Source organism: Mobula birostris, unplaced genomic scaffold (assembly GCF_030028105.1).
Source record: "Mobula birostris isolate sMobBir1 unplaced genomic scaffold, sMobBir1.hap1 scaffold_614, whole genome shotgun sequence".
Lineage (NCBI taxonomy): Eukaryota > Metazoa > Chordata > Chondrichthyes > Myliobatiformes > Myliobatidae > Mobula > Mobula birostris.
The window spans coordinates 15,493-32,047 of NW_027278334.1; the positions used below are offsets into that span (position 1 = coordinate 15,493).

At 57.5% G+C, this 16,555-nt stretch overlaps 15 non-coding genes across 15 annotated transcripts; all 15 read right to left on the reverse strand.

Annotated features, from left to right (window-relative positions):
- Positions 1-178: 178 nt before the first annotated feature.
- Positions 179-252, reverse strand: trnai-aau (transfer RNA isoleucine (anticodon AAU)). Its single transcript has one exon. It is a non-coding gene; the product is annotated as a tRNA-Ile (tRNA).
- A 504-nt stretch (positions 253-756) lies between these two features.
- On the reverse strand, positions 757-875 carry LOC140193476 (5S ribosomal RNA). The gene has a single exon (XR_011884847.1). It is a non-coding gene; the product is annotated as a 5S ribosomal RNA (ribosomal RNA).
- Positions 876-2,304: 1,429 nt separating this feature from the next.
- On the reverse strand, positions 2,305-2,423 carry LOC140193413 (5S ribosomal RNA). Its single transcript, XR_011884786.1, has one exon. It is a non-coding gene; the product is annotated as a 5S ribosomal RNA (ribosomal RNA).
- Positions 2,424-3,714: 1,291 nt separating this feature from the next.
- On the reverse strand, positions 3,715-3,788 carry trnai-aau (transfer RNA isoleucine (anticodon AAU)). Its single transcript has one exon. It is a non-coding gene; the product is annotated as a tRNA-Ile (tRNA).
- Positions 3,789-4,292: 504 nt separating this feature from the next.
- On the reverse strand, positions 4,293-4,411 carry LOC140193495 (5S ribosomal RNA). The gene has a single exon (XR_011884864.1). It is a non-coding gene; the product is annotated as a 5S ribosomal RNA (ribosomal RNA).
- Positions 4,412-5,836: 1,425 nt separating this feature from the next.
- Positions 5,837-5,955, reverse strand: LOC140193424 (5S ribosomal RNA). Its single transcript, XR_011884797.1, has one exon. It is a non-coding gene; the product is annotated as a 5S ribosomal RNA (ribosomal RNA).
- A 1,286-nt stretch (positions 5,956-7,241) lies between these two features.
- trnai-aau (transfer RNA isoleucine (anticodon AAU)) lies at positions 7,242-7,315 on the reverse strand. The gene has a single exon. It is a non-coding gene; the product is annotated as a tRNA-Ile (tRNA).
- A 504-nt stretch (positions 7,316-7,819) lies between these two features.
- LOC140193470 (5S ribosomal RNA) lies at positions 7,820-7,938 on the reverse strand. Its single transcript, XR_011884842.1, has one exon. It is a non-coding gene; the product is annotated as a 5S ribosomal RNA (ribosomal RNA).
- Positions 7,939-9,217: 1,279 nt separating this feature from the next.
- trnai-aau (transfer RNA isoleucine (anticodon AAU)) lies at positions 9,218-9,291 on the reverse strand. The gene has a single exon. It is a non-coding gene; the product is annotated as a tRNA-Ile (tRNA).
- Positions 9,292-9,795: 504 nt separating this feature from the next.
- LOC140193436 (5S ribosomal RNA) lies at positions 9,796-9,914 on the reverse strand. The gene has a single exon (XR_011884808.1). It is a non-coding gene; the product is annotated as a 5S ribosomal RNA (ribosomal RNA).
- A 1,427-nt stretch (positions 9,915-11,341) lies between these two features.
- Positions 11,342-11,460, reverse strand: LOC140193447 (5S ribosomal RNA). The gene has a single exon (XR_011884819.1). It is a non-coding gene; the product is annotated as a 5S ribosomal RNA (ribosomal RNA).
- Positions 11,461-12,745: 1,285 nt separating this feature from the next.
- Positions 12,746-12,819, reverse strand: trnai-aau (transfer RNA isoleucine (anticodon AAU)). Its single transcript has one exon. It is a non-coding gene; the product is annotated as a tRNA-Ile (tRNA).
- Positions 12,820-13,323: 504 nt separating this feature from the next.
- LOC140193487 (5S ribosomal RNA) lies at positions 13,324-13,442 on the reverse strand. Its single transcript, XR_011884856.1, has one exon. It is a non-coding gene; the product is annotated as a 5S ribosomal RNA (ribosomal RNA).
- A 1,428-nt stretch (positions 13,443-14,870) lies between these two features.
- On the reverse strand, positions 14,871-14,989 carry LOC140193458 (5S ribosomal RNA). The gene has a single exon (XR_011884830.1). It is a non-coding gene; the product is annotated as a 5S ribosomal RNA (ribosomal RNA).
- Positions 14,990-16,274: 1,285 nt separating this feature from the next.
- Positions 16,275-16,348, reverse strand: trnai-aau (transfer RNA isoleucine (anticodon AAU)). The gene has a single exon. It is a non-coding gene; the product is annotated as a tRNA-Ile (tRNA).
- Between the last annotated feature and the right edge of the window lie 207 nt (positions 16,349-16,555).

A 16,555-nucleotide genomic window follows, 5' to 3' on the forward strand; every position in this document is an offset into this window, starting at 1 on the left:
GACCAGATGGGCCGAGGGGCCTGCTCACACTGTCAGCGCAACTGCCTGCCGGCGAGCACAGCCACCCCTGCCAGAGAAGTGCAACTGCGCCAAAAGTGGCTGGACCAAAGGATAGTGGACGACGGAAGCAGCTTCTACAGAGTCATGCACAGACCCCGGGCCGGCTAAAGGGAATGCGTGGACAGTATGGGGATCGAACCCACGACCTTGGCGTTATTAGCACCACGCTCTGACCAACTGAGCTAACCGTCCTCGCCTGGGTGGGGCGCGGCTACCTATTGCCAGTCCGGCGGCCTGCAGATGAACCGGCTGGTCCGACTCAGCCATGACAAGCTCTTGAGAGCAGCTTGTGCCGCACAGGGCCATCCGGCTTAGCCGCGGGAAGCAGCTGCCGTCTTTGGTGATGCCTGCTCAGGTGGCAAAGGCAGAGCCGAAGCTGAGAATGGGCGCTGTACGCAAGCGCAGGACACAGCGCAAGCAAGCTTGGGTGCCCTTGCGTCTGGCTGCCTGACTGGCTGAGAGTGAGCGCCGGCAGCAGCTCGCTGCCGAAGCGCGGCTGTCAGGGCCAGGTGATGAAGCATGCTGCCAAGCGCAGCCGGCAGCCCAGCAAAAGCAGATCCTTGTGCCTTGACAGTAGAGTGCTTGCGTTTGCAGGCTGACTGGCAAACGGAGAGCGCAGAGTGTATGAGTGAGAGGGAGAGAGAAAAAATGAAAAAGACAGCACCTCCTGCTGGGGCAGTTGGGCAGAGGAGCAAAAGCCTACGGCACCTGGTATTCCCAGGCGGTCTCCCATTCAAGTACTAACCAGGCCTGAGCCTGCTTAGCTTCCGAGATCAGACGAGATCGGGCGTTTTCAGGCTAGTATGGCCGTAGGCACCAGTGCACCGCTCCTCTCCGCACTTAAGCGGCATGCAGCCACTCTCAGCTTGCTCCCACGCTGCTCCTCCTTTCTTACACTCCTCTGCCTTCGCCCCTTCACTCACACCCTACACTCTCCCCTCCCACTTTCACCTCTCCTCTCTCACCCGTCCTCCTCACCATTCACTGGCCACTCCGCTGCTTCCTGCTCACATCACTAGCCACCACACAATCAGTGCTCCTACCGCACCCCCCCCCACCCCCAACAGACACAGACCTCTCGCTGCCCAGGTCGCCACTGCGCTGGTCCTGACGGCCGCCGCATCTCTGCTTCCCCTTTCTTCTTGTTTACTCTACCTTCTGCCTACCAGTGAAGAGATCGCACCCGCTCCAGCCTAGCTATTTAAGACCACCTCAGCTTCGGCAAGCCCGCCGGCCGATGGGATCACAGCTCCTTTTCTCCCCTTACTTCGGAAGGGATCTCAGAAACTTGTCAGACCGCCGGCACTAGATGCTGCGCTGAGAAACCGATCTGACAAATTTTATCGAGGACGCGAACAGCAATGGTCATGAGCGAGAGGCGCTGGACGCTGTCGACCGGCAGTCGAGCCAGGCCTTTGCAAAGGTCCCACCTATTCAAGGAGGTTCCTTCGCTTTATGAGGCATTCAGCGCCAGGTCCTAAATTGGATTTCACATCGCCTTGGCGGCACAAGACAGGCAACGGTACTTTCCTGCCTCTACATCTGTACGAGCTTCGATCTCATTTGGATAGCGATTCGTCGAATGGTGGGTGTAAATGAGCGTCATTCATTCACTCCGATGTCTCATGCTCCTGCAGAGCGCAGAGAATAACAGCTGCGCACGGAAGAGATGGGCCGAAGGGCCTGCTCCTCTGCTGGAGCAATCTGTCAGCACAACTGGCTGCCGGCCAGCACCGCCACCCCTGTCCTACATTAGCCTGCCAGAGTGGTGCAACTGCGCCAAAAGTAGCGAGACCAAAGGACGCAACTTCTACAGAGTCATACTCAGACCCAGTATGGCGATCGAATCCACCACCTTGGTCGCGGGAAGCAGCTGCCGCCGTTGGTGATGGCGGCTCAGGTGGCAAAGGCAGAGCCGAAGCTGAGAATGGGCGCTGTACGCAAGCGCAGGACACAGCGCAAGCAAGCTTGTGCCCTTGCATCTGCTTGCCTGCCTGCCTGTCTGAGAGTGAGAGCCGGCAGAAGCACACTGCCGAAGCGCGGCTGTCAGGGCCAGGTGATGAAGCATGCTGCTCAGCGCAGCCGGCAGCCCAGCAAAAGCAGATTCTTTTGCCTTGACAGCAGAGTGCTTGCGTTTGCAGGCTGAGTGGCAAACGGAGAGCGCAGCGTGTATGAGTGAGATGGAGAGAGAGAAAAAAGAAAAAGACAGTACCTCCTGGTGGGGCAATTGGGCAAAGGATCAAAAGCCTACGGCACCTGGTATTCCCAGGCGGTCTCCCATCCAAGTACTAACCAGGCCTGAGCCTGCTTAGCTTCCGAGATCAGACGAGATCGGGCGTTTTCAGGCTAGTATGGCCGTAGGCACCAGTGCCCCGCTCCTCTCCGCACTTAAGCGGCATGCAGCCACTCTCAGCTTGCTCCCACGCTGCTCCTCCTTTCTTACACTCCTCTGCCTTCGCCCCTTCACTCACATCCTACACTCTCCCCTCCATTTTCACCTCTCCTCTCTCACCCGTCCTCCTCACCATTCACTGGCCACTCCGCTGCTTGCTGCTCACATCACTAGCCACCACACAATCAGTGCTCCTACCCCACTCCCAGCCCCCCCGCCCCACCCCACAGACACAGACCTCTCGCTGCCCAGGCCGCCACTGCGCTGGTCCTGACGGCTGCCGCATCTCTGCTTCCCCTTTCTTCGCGTTTACTCTACCTTCTGCCTACCAGTGAAGAGATCGCACCCGCTCCAGCCTAGCTATTTAAGACCACCTCAGCTTAGGCAAGCCCGCCGGCCGATGGGATCACAGCTCCTTTTCTCCCCTTACTTCGGAAGGGATCTCAGAAACTTGTCAGACCGCCGGCACGAGATGCTGCGGTGAGAAATCGATCTGACAAATTTAATCGAGGAGGCGAACAGGAATGGTCATGAGCGAGAGGAGCTGGACGCTGCCGACCGGCAGTCAAGCCAGGCCTTTGCAAAAGTCCCACCTATTCAAGGAGGTTCCTTCGCTTTATGAGGCATTCAGCGCCAGGTCCTAAATTGGATTTCACATCGCCTTGGCGGCACAAGACAGGCATTGGCAGTTTCGCGGCTCTGCGTCTGTACGAGATTCGATCTGATTGAAATCTATCAAATATTGAAAGGCCGAGATAGGAGGGATGTGCTGAGGATGTTTCCTACGGCAGTCATGTGCAGCAGCTGAGGCCACAGCCTCAGTCAGACGTCTCTTTGGAACAAAGTTGAGGAGTAGTTCGTTAAGGGAGGCTGGTGGATATGTGAAATTGTTTGCCACGGACGCCTAGCGATACAATGTCGGTGGGTACGTTTCAGGCGAACGTTGATGGGTTCTTGATCAGCAACGGCTTCAAATAGAGAGGGTGGGATAATTAACCGTCTCAAGGTGGGTGCAAAAGTGCCTCATTCATTCAGTCCCATGTCTCATGCTCCTGCAGGGCGGAGAGGATAACAGCTGCGCACGGACTAGATGGGCCGAGGGGCCTGCTCACACTGTCAGCGCAACTGCCTGCCGGCGAGCACAGCCACCCCTGCCAGAGAAGTGCAACTGCGCCAAAAGTGGCTGGACCAAAGGATAGTGGACGACGGAAGCAGCTTCTACAGAGTTATGCACAGACCCCAGGCCGGCTGAAGGGAATGCGTGGACAGTATGGGGATCGAACCCACGACCTTGGCGTTATTAGCACCACGCTCTGACCAACTGAGCTAACCGTCCTCGCCTGGGTGGGGCGCGGCTACCTATTGCCAGTCCGGCGGCCTGCACATGAACCGGCTGGTCCGACTCAGCCATGACAAGCTCTTGAGAGCAGCTTGTGCCGCACAGGGCCAGCCGGCTTAGCCGCGGGAAGCAGCTGCCGCCTTTGGTGATGCCTGCTCAGGTGGCAAAGGCAGAGCCGAAGCTGAGAATGGGCGCTGTACGCAAGCGCAGGACACAGCGCAAGCAAGCTTGGGTGCCCTTGCGTCTGGCTGCCTGACTGGCTGAGAGTGAGCGCCGGCAGCAGCTCGCTGCCGAAGCGCGGCTGTCAGGGCCAGGTGATGAAGCATGCTGCTAAGCGCAGCCGGCAGCCGAGCAAAAGCAGATTCTTGTGCCTTGACAGCAGAGTGCTTGCGTTTGCAGGCTGAGTGGCAAACGGAGAGCGCAGAGTGTATGAGTGAGAGGGAGAGAGAAAAAATGAAAAAGACAGCACCTCCTGCTGGGGCAGTTGGGCAGAGGAGCAAAAGCCTACGGCACCTGGTATTCCCACGCGGTCTCCCATCCAAGTACTAACCAGGCCTGAGCCTGCTTAGCTTCCGAGATCAGACGAGATCGGGCGTTTTCAGGTTAGTATGGCCGTAGGCACCAGTGCACCGCTCCTCTCCGCACTTAAGCGGCATGCAGCCACTCTCAGCTTGCTCCCACGCTGCTCCTCCTTTCTTACACTCCTCTGCCTTCGCCCCTTCACTCACATCCTACACTCTCCCCTCCCATTTTCACCTCTCCTCTCTCACCCGTCCTCCTCACCATCCACTGGCCACTCCGCTGCTTGCTGCTCACATCACTAGCCACCTCACAATCAGTGCTCCTACCGCACCCCCCCCCCCCACAGACAGAGACCACTCGCTGCCCAGGGCCCCACTGCGCTGGCCCTGACGGCCGCCGCAGCTCTGTTTCCTCTTTCTTCGCTTTTACTCTACCTTCTGCCTACCAGTGAAGAGATCGCACCCGCTCCAGCCTAGCTATTTAAGACCACCTCAGCTTAGGCAAGCCCGCCGGCCGATGGGATCACAGCTCCTTTTCTCCCCTTACTTCGGAAGGGATCTCAGAAACTTGTCAGACCGCCGGCACTAGATGCTGCGCTGAGAAACCGATCTGACAAATTTTATCGAGGACGCGAACAGCAATGGTCATGAGCGAGAGGCGCTGGACGCTGTCGACCGGCAGTCGAGCCAGGCCTTTGCAAAGGTCCCACATTATCAAGGAGGTTCTATCGCTTGATGAGGCATTCAGCGCTAGGTCCTGAATTGGATTGCACATTGCCTTGGCGGCACAAGACAGGCAACGGTACTTTCCTGCCTCTACATCTGTACGAACTTCGATCTCATTTGGATAGCGATTCGTCGAATGGTGGGTGTAAATGAGCGTCATTCATTCACTCCGATGTCTCATGCTCCTGCAGAGCGCAGAGAATAACAGCTGCGCACGGAAGAGATGGGCCGAAGGGCCTGCTCCTCTGCTGGAGCAATCTGTCAGCACAACTGGCTGCCGGCCAGCACCGCCACCCCTGTCCTACATTAGCCTGCCAGAGAGGTGCAACTGCGCCAAAAGTAGCGAGACCAAAGGACGCAACTTCTACAGAGTCATGCTCAGACCCAGTATGGCGATCGAATCCACCACCTTGGTCGCGGGAAGCAGCTGCCGCCTTTGGTGATGGCGGCTCAGGTGGCAAAGGCAGAGCCGAAGCTGAGAATGGGTGCTGTACGCAAGCGCAGGACACAGCGCAAGCAAGCTTGTGCCCTTGCATCTGCTTGCCTGCCTGCCTGTCTGAGAGTGAGAGCCGGCAGAAGCACACTGCCGAAGCGCGGCTGTCAGGGCCAGTTGATGAAGCATGCTGCTCAGCGCAGCCGGCAGCCCAGCAAAAGCAGATTCTTTTGCCTTGACAGCAGAGTGCTTGCGTTTGCAGGCTGAGTGGCAAACGGAGAGCGCAGCGTGTATGAGTGAGATGGAGAGAGAGAAAAAAGAAAAAGACAGTACCTCCTGGTGGGGCAATTGGGCAAAGGATCAAAAGCCTACGGCACCTGGTATTCCCAGGCGGTCTCCCATCCAAGTACTAACCAGGCCTGAGCCTGCTTAGCTTCCGAGATCAGACGAGATCGGGCGTTTTCAGGCTAGTATGGCCGTAGGCACCAGTGCACCGCTCCTCTCCGCACTTAAGCGGCATGCAGCCACTCTCAGCTTGCTCCCACGCTGCTCCTCCTTTCTTACACTCCTCTGCCTTCGCCCCTTCACTCACATCCTACACTCTCCCCTCCCATTTTCACCTCTCCTCTCTCACCCGTCCTCCTCACCATCCACTGGCCACTCCGCTGCTTGCTGCTCACATCACTAGCCACCACACAATCAGTGCTCCTACCGCAGCCCCCCCCCCACCCCCAACAGACACAGACCTCTCGCTGCCCAGGCCGCCACTGCGCTGGTCCTGACGGCTGCCGCATCTCTGCTTCCCCTTTCTTCGCGTTTACTCTACCTTCTGCCTACCAGTGAAGAGATCGCACCCGCTCCAGCCTAGCTATTTAAGACCACCTCAGCTTAGGCAAGCCCGCCGGCCGATGGGATCACAGCTCCTTTTCTCCCCTTACTTCGGAAGGGATCTCAGAAACTTGTCAGACCGCCGGCACGAGATGCTGCGGTGAGAAATCGATCTGACAAATTTAATCGAGGAGGCGAACAGGAATGGTCATGAGCGAGAGGCGCTGGACGCTGCCGACCGGCAGTCAAGCCAGGCCTTTGCAAAAGTCCCACCTATTCAAGGAGGTTCCTTCGCTTTATGAGGCATTCAGCGCCAGGTCCTAAATTGGATTTCACATCGCCTTGGCGGCACAAGACAGGCATTGGCAGTTTCGCGGCTCTGCGTCTGTACGAGATTCGATCTGATTGAAATCTATCAAATATTGAAAGGCCGAGATAGGAGGGATGTGCTGAGGATGTTTCCTACGGCAGTCATGTGCAGCAGCTGAGGCCACAGCCTCAGTCAGACGTCTCTTTGGAACAAAGTTGAGGAGTAGTTCGTTAAGGGAGGCTGGTGGATATGTGAAATTGTTTGCCACGGACGCCTAGCGATACAATGTCGGTGGGTACGTTTCAGGCGAACGTTGATGGGTTCTTGATCAGCAACGGCTTCAAATAGAGAGGGTGGGATAATTAACCGTCTCAAGGTGGGTGCAAAAGTGCCTCATTCATTCAGTCCCATGTCTCATGCTCCTGCAGGGCGGAGAGAATAACAGCTGCGCACGGACTAGATGGGCCGAGGGGCCTGCTCACACTGTCAGCGCAACTGCCTGCCGGCGAGCACAGCCACCCCTGCCAGAGAAGTGCAACTGCGCCAAAAGTGGCTGGACCAAAGGATAGTGGACGACGGAAGCAGCTTCTACAGAGTTATGCACAGACCCCAGGCCGGCTGAAGGGAATGCGTGGACAGTATGGGGATCGAACCCACGACCTTGGCGTTATTAGCACCACGCTCTGACCAACTGAGCTAACCGTCCTCGCCTGGGTGGGGCGCGGCTACCTATTGCCAGTCCGGCGGCCTGCACATGAACCGGCTGGTCCGACTCAGCCATGACAAGCTCTTGAGAGCAGCTTGTGCCGCACAGGGCCAGCCGGCTTAGCCGCGGGAAGCAGCTGCCGCCTTTGGTGATGCCTGCTCAGGTGGCAAAGGCAGAGCCGAAGCTGAGAATGGGCGCTGTACGCAAGCGTTGGACACAGCGCAAGCAAGCTTGGGTGCCCTTGCGTCTGGCTGCCTGACTGGCTGAGAGTGAGCGCCGGCAGCAGCTCGCTGCCGAAGCGCGGCTGTCAGGGCCAGGTGATGAAGCATGCTGCTAAGCGCAGCCGGCAGCCGAGCAAAAGCAGATTCTTGTGCCTTGACAGCAGAGTGCTTGCGTTTGCAGGCTGAGTGGCAAACGGAGAGCGCAGAGTGTATGAGTGAGAGGGAGAGAGAAAAAATGAAAAAGACAGCACCTCCTGCTGGGGCAGTTGGGCAGAGGAGCAAAAGCCTACGGCACCTGGTATTCCCAGGCGGTCTCCCATCCAAGTACTAACCAGGCCTGAGCCTGCTTAGCTTCCGAGATCAGACGAGATCGGGCGTTTTCAGGCAAGTATGGCCGTAGGCACCAGTGCACCGCTCCTCTCCGCACTTAAGCGGCATGCAGCCACTCTCAGCTTGCTCCCACGCTGCTCCTCCTTTCTTACACTCCTCTGCCTTCGCCCCTTCACTCACACCCTACACTCTCCCCTCCCATTTTCACCTCTCCTCTCTCACCCGTCCTCCTCACCATTCACTGGCCACTCCGCTGCTTGCTGCTCACATCACTAGCCACCCCACAATCAGTGCTCCTTCCGCACCCCCCACCCCACAGACAGAGACCACTCGCTGCCCAGGCCCCCACTGCGCTGGCCCTGACGGCCGCCGCAGCTCTGTTTCCTCTTTCTTCGCTTTTACTCTACCTTCTGCCTACCAGTGAAGAGATCGCACCCGCTCCAGCCTAGCTATTTAAGACCACCTCAGCTTAGGCAAGCCCGCCGGCCGATGGGATCACAGCTCCTTTTCTCCCCTTACTTCGGAAGGGATCTCAGAAACTTGTCAGACCGCCGGCACGAGATGCTGCGGTGAGAAATCGATCTGACAAATTTAATCGAGGAGGCGAACAGGAATGGTCATGAGCGAGAGGCGCTGGACGCTGCCGACCGGCAGTCAAGCCAGGCCTTTGCAAAAGTCCCACCTATTCAAGGAGGTTCCTTCGCTTTATGAGGCATTCAGCGCCAGGTCCTAAATTGGATTTCACATCGCCTTGGCGGCACAAGACAGGCATTGGCAGTTTCGCGGCTCTGCGTCTGTACGAGATTCGATCTGATTGAAATCTATCAAATATTGAAAGGCCGAGATAGGAGGGATGTGCTGAGGATGTTTCCTACGGCAGTCATGTGCAGCAGCTGAGGCCACAGCCTCAGTCAGACGTCTCTTTGGAACAAAGTTGAGGAGTAGTTCGTTAAGGGAGGCTGGTGGATATGTGAAATTGTTTGCCACGGACGCCTAGCGATACAATGTCGGTGGGTACGTTTCAGGCGAACGTTGATGGGTTCTTGATCAGCAACGGCTTCAAATAGAGAGGGTGGGATAATTAACCGTCTCAAGGTGGGTGCAAAAGTGCCTCATTCATTCAGTCCCATGTCTCATGCTCCTGCAGGGCGGAGAGAATAACAGCTGCGCACGGACTAGATGGGCCGAGGGGCCTGCTCACACTGTCAGCGCAACTGCCTGCCGGCGAGCACAGCCACCCCTGCCAGAGAAGTGCAACTGCGCCAAAAGTGGCTGGACCAAAGGATAGTGGACGACGGAAGCAGCTTCTACAGAGTTATGCACAGACCCCAGGCCGGCTGAAGGGAATGCGTGGACAGTATGGGGATCGAACCCACGACCTTGGCGTTATTAGCACCACGCTCTGACCAACTGAGCTAACCGTCCTCGCCTGGGTGGGGCGCGGCTACCTATTGCCAGTCCGGCGGCCTGCAGATGAACCGGCTGGTCCGACTCAGCCATGACAAGCTCTTGAGAGCAGCTTGTGCCGCACAGGGCCAGCCGGCTTAGCCGCGGGAAGCAGCTGCCGCCTTTGGTGATGCCTGCTCAGGTGGCAAAGGCAGAGCCGAAGCTGAGAATGGGCGCTGTACGCAAGCGTTGGACACAGCGCAAGCAAGCTTGGGTGCCCTTGCGTCTGGCTGCCTGACTGGCTGAGAGTGAGCGCCGGCAGCAGCTCGCTGCCGAAGCGCGGCTGTCAGGGCCAGGTGATGAAGCATGCTGCTAAGCGCAGCCGGCAGCCGAGCAAAAGCAGATTCTTGTGCCTTGACAGCAGAGTGCTTGCGTTTGCAGGCTGAGTGGCAAACGGAGAGCGCAGAGTGTATGAGTGAGAGGGAGAGAGAAAAAATGAAAAAGACAGCACCTCCTGCTGGGGCAGTTGGGCAGAGGAGCAAAAGCCTACGGCACCTGGTATTCCCAGGCGGTCTCCCATCCAAGTACTAACCAGGCCTGAGCCTGCTTAGCTTCCGAGATCAGACGAGATCGGGCGTTTTCAGGCTAGTATGGCCGTAGGCACCAGTGCACCGCTCCTCTCCGCACTTAAGCGGCATGCAGCCACTCTCAGCTTGCTCCCACGCTGCTCCTCCTTTCTTACACTCCTCTGCCTTCGCCCCTTCACTCACATCCTACACTCTCCCCTCCCATTTTCACCTCTCCTCTCTCACCCGTCCTCCTCACCATCCACTGGCCACTCCGCTGCTTGCTGCTCACATCACTAGCCACCTCACAATCAGTGCTCCTACCGCACCCCCCCCCCCCCCACAGACAGAGACCACTCGCTGCCCAGGGCCCCACTGCGCTGGCCCTGACGGGCGCCGCAGCTCTGTTTCCTCTTTCTTCGCTTTTACTCTACCTTCTGCCTACCAGTGAAGAGATCGCACCCGCTCCAGCCTAGCTATTTAAGACCACCTCAGCTTAGGCAAGCCCGCCGGCCGATGGGATCACAGCTCCTTTTCTCCCCTTACTTCGGAAGGGATCTCAGAAACTTGTCAGACCGCCGGCACTAGATGCTGCGCTGAGAAACCGATCTGACAAATTTTATCGAGGACGCGAACAGCAATGGTCATGAGCGAGAGGCGCTGGACGCTGTCGACCGGCAGTCGAGCCAGGCCTTTGCAAAGGTCCCACATTATCAAGGAGGTTCTATCGCTTGATGAGGCATTCAGCGCTAGGTCCTGAATTGGATTGCACATTGCCTTGGCGGCACAAGACAGGCAACGGTACTTTCCTGCCTCTACATCTGTACGAGCTTCGATCTCATTTGGATAGCGATTCGTCGAATGGTGGGTGTAAATGAGCGTCATTCATTCACTCCGATGTCTCATGCTCCTGCAGAGCGCAGAGAATAACAGCTGCGCACGGAAGAGATGGGCCGAAGGGCCTGCTCCTCTGCTGGAGCAATCTGTCAGCACAACTGGCTGCCGGCCAGCACCGCCACCCCTGTCCTACATTAGCCTGCCAGAGAGGTGCAACTGCGCCAAAAGTAGCGAGACCAAAGGACGCAACTTCTACAGAGTCATGCTCAGACCCAGTATGGCGATCGAATCCACCACCTTGGTCGCGGGAAGCAGCTGCCGCCTTTGGTGATGGCGGCTCAGGTGGCAAAGGCAGAGCCGAAGCTGAGAATGGGTGCTGTACGCAAGCGCAGGACACAGCGCAAGCAAGCTTGTGCCCTTGCATCTGCTTGCCTGCCTGCCTGTCTGAGAGTGAGAGCCGGCAGAAGCACACTGCCGAAGCGCGGCTGTCAGGGCCAGTTGATGAAGCATGCTGCTCAGCGCAGCCGGCAGCCCAGCAAAAGCAGATTCTTTTGCCTTGACAGCAGAGTGCTTGCGTTTGCAGGCTGAGTGGCAAACGGAGAGCGCAGCGTGTATGAGTGAGATGGAGAGAGAGAAAAAAGAAAAAGACAGTACCTCCTGGTGGGGCAATTGGGCAAAGGATCAAAAGCCTACGGCACCTGGTATTCCCAGGCGGTCTCCCATCCAAGTACTAACCAGGCCTGAGCCTGCTTAGCTTCCGAGATCAGACGAGATCGGGCGTTTTCAGGCTAGTATGGCCGTAGGCACCAGTGCACCGCTCCTCTCCGCACTTAAGCGGCATGCAGCCACTCTCAGCTTGCTCCCACGCTGCTCCTCCTTTCTTACACTCCTCTGCCTTCGCCCCTTCACTCACATCCTACACTCTCCCCTCCCATTTTCACCTCTCCTCTCTCACCCGTCCTCCTCACCATCCACTGGCCACTCCGCTGCTTGCTGCTCACATCACTAGCCACCACACAATCAGTGCTCCTACCGCAGCCCCCCCCCACCCCCAACAGACACAGACCTCTCGCTGCCCAGGCCGCCACTGCGCTGGTCCTGACGGCTGCCGCATCTCTGCTTCCCCTTTCTTCGCGTTTACTCTACCTTCTGCCTACCAGTGAAGAGATCGCACCCGCTCCAGCCTAGCTATTTAAGACCACCTCAGCTTAGGCAAGCCCGCCGGCCGATGGGATCACAGCTCCTTTTCTCCCCTTACTTCGGAAGGGATCTCAGAAACTTGTCAGACCGCCGGCACGAGATGCTGCGGTGAGAAATCGATCTGACAAATTTAATCGAGGAGGCGAACAGGAATGGTCATGAGCGAGAGGCGCTGGACGCTGCCGACCGGCAGTCAAGCCAGGCCTTTGCAAAAGTCCCACCTATTCAAGGAGGTTCCTTCGCTTTATGAGGCATTCAGCGCCAGGTCCTAAATTGGATTTCACATCGCCTTGGCGGCACAAGACAGGCATTGGCAGTTTCGCGGCTCTGCGTCTGTACGAGATTCGATCTGATTGAAATCTATCAAATATTGAAAGGCCGAGATAGGAGGGATGTGCTGAGGATGTTTCCTACGGCAGTCATGTGCAGCAGCTGAGGCCACAGCCTCAGTCAGACGTCTCTTTGGAACAAAGTTGAGGAGTAGTTCGTTAAGGGAGGCTGGTGGATATGTGAAATTGTTTGCCACGGACGCCTAGCGATACAATGTCGGTGGGTACGTTTCAGGCGAACGTTGATGGGTTCTTGATCAGCAACGGCTTCAAATAGAGAGGGTGGGATAATTAACCGTCTCAAGGTGGGTGCAAAAGTGCCTCATTCATTCAGTCCCATGTCTCATGCTCCTGCAGGGCGGAGAGAATAACAGCTGCGCACGGACTAGATGGGCCGAGGGGCCTGCTCACACTGTCAGCGCAACTGCCTGCCGGCGAGCACAGCCACCCCTGCCAGAGAAGTGCAACTGCGCCAAAAGTGGCTGGACCAAAGGATAGTGGACGACGGAAGCAGCTTCTACAGAGTTATGCACAGACCCCAGGCCGGCTGAAGGGAATGCGTGGACAGTATGGGGATCGAACCCACGACCTTGGCGTTATTAGCACCACGCTCTGACCAACTGAGCTAACCGTCCTCGCCTGGGTGGGGCGCGGCTACCTATTGCCAGTCCGGCGGCCTGCACATGAACCGGCTGGTCCGACTCAGCCATGACAAGCTCTTGAGAGCAGCTTGTGCCGCACAGGGCCAGCCGGTTTAGCCGCGGGAAGCAGCTGCCGCCTTTGGTGATGCCTGCTCAGGTGGCAAAGGCAGAGCCGAAGCTGAGAATGGGCGCTGTACGCAAGCGCAGGACACAGCGCAAGCAAGCTTGGGTGCCCTTGCGTCTGGCTGCCTGACTGGCTGAGAGTGAGCGCCGGCAGCAGCTCGCTGCCGAAGCGCGGCTGTCAGGGCCAGGAGATGAAGCATGCTGCTAAGCGCAGCCGGCAGCCGAGCAAAAGCAGATTCTTGTGCCTTGACAGCAGAGTGCTTGCGTTTGCAGGCTGAGTGGCAAACGGAGAGCGCAGAGTGTATGAGTGAGAGGGAGAGAGAAAAAATGAAAAAGACAGCACCTCCTGCTGGGGCAGTTGGGCAGAGGAGCAAAAGCCTACGGCACCTGGTATTCCCAGGCGGTCTCCCATCCAAGTACTAACCAGGCCTGAGCCTGCTTAGCTTCCGAGATCAGACGAGATCGGGCGTTTTCAGGTTAGTATGGCCGTAGGCACCAGTGCACCGCTCCTCTCCGCACTTAAGCGGCATGCAGCCACTCTCAGCTTGCTCCCACGCTGCTCCTCCTTTCTTACACTCCTCTGCCTTCGCCCCTTCACTCACATCCTACACTCTCCCCTCCCATTTTCACCTCTCCTCTCTCACCCGTCCTCCTCACCATCCACTGGCCACTCCGCTGCTTGCTGCTCACATCACTAGCCACCTCACAATCAGTGCTCCTACCGCACCCCCCCCCCCCCCCACAGACAGAGACCACTCGCTGCCCAGGGCCCCACTGCGCTGGCCCTGACGGGCGCCGCAGCTCTGTTTCCTCTTTCTTCGCTTTTACTCTACCTTCTGCCTACCAGTGAAGAGATCGCACCCGCTCCAGCCTAGCTATTTAAGACCACCTCAGCTTAGGCAAGCCCGCCGGCCGATGGGATCACAGCTCCTTTTCTCCCCTTACTTCGGAAGGGATCTCAGAAACTTGTCAGACCGCCGGCACTAGATGCTGCGCTGAGAAACCGATCTGACAAATTTTATCGAGGACGCGAACAGCAATGGTCATGAGCGAGAGGCGCTGGACGCTGTCGACCGGCAGTCGAGCCAGGCCTTTGCAAAGGTCCCACATTATCAAGGAGGTTCTATCGCTTGATGAGGCATTCAGCGCTAGGTCCTGAATTGGATTGCACATTGCCTTGGCGGCACAAGACAGGCAACGGTACTTTCCTGCCTCTACATCTGTACGACCTTCGATCTCATTTGGATAGCGATTCGTCGAATGGTGGGTGTAAATGAGCGTCATTCATTCACTCCGATGTCTCATGCTCCTGCAGAGCGCAGAGAATAACAGCTGCGCACGGAAGAGATGGGCCGAAGGGCCTGCTCCTCTGCTGGAGCAATCTGTCAGCACAACTGGCTGCCGGCCAGCACCGCCACCCCTGTCCTACATTAGCCTGCCAGAGAGGTGCAACTGCGCCAAAAGTAGCGAGACCAAAGGACGCAACTTCTACAGAGTCATGCTCAGACCCAGTATGGCGATCGAATCCACCACCTTGGTCGCGGGAAGCAGCTGCCGCCTTTGGTGATGGCGGCTCAGGTGGCAAAGGCAGAGCCGAAGCTGAGAATGGGTGCTGTACGCAAGCGCAGGACACAGCGCAAGCAAGCTTGTGCCCTTGCATCTGCTTGCCTGCCTGCCTGTCTGAGAGTGAGAGCCGGCAGAAGCACACTGCCGAAGCGCGGCTGTCAGGGCCAGTTGATGAAGCATGCTGCTCAGCGCAGCCGGCAGCCCAGCAAAAGCAGATTCTTTTGCCTTGACAGCAGAGTGCTTGCGTTTGCAGGCTGAGTGGCAAACGGAGAGCGCAGCGTGTATGAGTGAGATGGAGAGAGAGAAAAAAGAAAAAGACAGTACCTCCTGGTGGGGCAATTGGGCAAAGGATCAAAAGCCTACGGCACCTGGTATTCCCAGGCGGTCTCCCATCCAAGTACTAACCAGGCCTGAGCCTGCTTAGCTTCCGAGATCAGACGAGATCGGGCGTTTTCAGGCTAGTATGGCCGTAGGCACCAGTGCACCGCTCCTCTCCGCACTTAAGCGGCATGCAGCCACTCTCAGCTTGCTCCCACGCTGCTCCTCCTTTCTTACACTCCTCTGCCTTCGCCCCTTCACTCACATCCTACACTCTCCCCTCCCATTTTCACCTCTCCTCTCTCACCCGTCCTCCTCACCATCCACTGGCCACTCCGCTGCTTGCTGCTCACATCACTAGCCACCACACAATCAGTGCTCCTACCGCAGCCCCCCCCCACCCCCAACAGACACAGACCTCTCGCTGCCCAGGCCGCCACTGCGCTGGTCCTGACGGCTGCCGCATCTCTGCTTCCCCTTTCTTCGCGTTTACTCTACCTTCTGCCTACCAGTGAAGAGATCGCACCCGCTCCAGCCTAGCTATTTAAGACCACCTCAGCTTAGGCAAGCCCGCCGGCCGATGGGATCACAGCTCCTTTTCTCCCCTTACTTCGGAAGGGATCTCAGAAACTTGTCAGACCGCCGGCACGAGATGCTGCGGTGAGAAATCGATCTGACAAATTTAATCGAGGAGGCGAACAGGAATGGTCATGAGCGAGAGGCGCTGGACGCTGCCGACCGGCAGTCAAGCCAGGCCTTTGCAAAAGTCCCACCTATTCAAGGAGGTTCCTTCGCTTTATGAGGCATTCAGCGCCAGGTCCTAAATTGGATTTCACATCGCCTTGGCGGCACAAGACAGGCATTGGCAGTTTCGCGGCTCTGCGTCTGCACGAGATTCGATCTGATTGAAATCTATCAAATATTGAAAGGCCGAGATAGGATGGATGTGCTGAGGATGTTTCCTACGGCAGTCATGTGCAGCAGCTGAGGCCACAGCCTCAGTCAGACGTCTCTTTGGAACAAAGTTGAGGAGAAGTTCGTTAAGGGAGGCTGGTGGATATGTGAAATTGTTTGCCACGGACGCCTAGCGATACAATGTCGGTGGGTACGTTTCAGGCGAACGTTGATGGGTTCTTGATCAGCAACGGCTTCAAATAGAGAGGGTGGGATAATTAACCGTCTCAAGGTGGGTGCAAAAGTGCCTCATTCATTCAGTCCCATGTCTCATGCTCCTGCAGGGCGGAGAGAATAACAGCTGCGCACGGACTAGATGGGCCGAAGGGCCTGCTCACACTGTCAGCGCAACTGCCTGCCGGCCAGCACAGCCACCCCTGCCAGAGAAGTGCAACTGCGCCAAAAGTGGCTGGACCAAAGGATAGTGGCCGACGGAAGCAGCTTCTACAGAGTCATGCACAGACCCCGGGCCGGCTAAAGGGAATGCGTGGACAGTATGGGGATCGAACCCACGACCTTGGCGTTATTAGCACCACGCTCTGACCAACTGAGCTAACCGTCCTCGCCTGGGTGGGGCGCGGCTACCTATTGCCAGTCCGGCGGCCTGCACATGAACCGGCTGGTCCGACTCAGCCATGACAAGCTCTTGAGAGCAGCTTGTGCCGCACAGGGCCATCCGGCTTAGCCGCGGGAAGCAGCTGCCGTCTTTGGTGATGCCTGCTCAGGTGGCAAAGGCAGAGCCGAAGCTGAGAATGGGCGCTGTACGCAA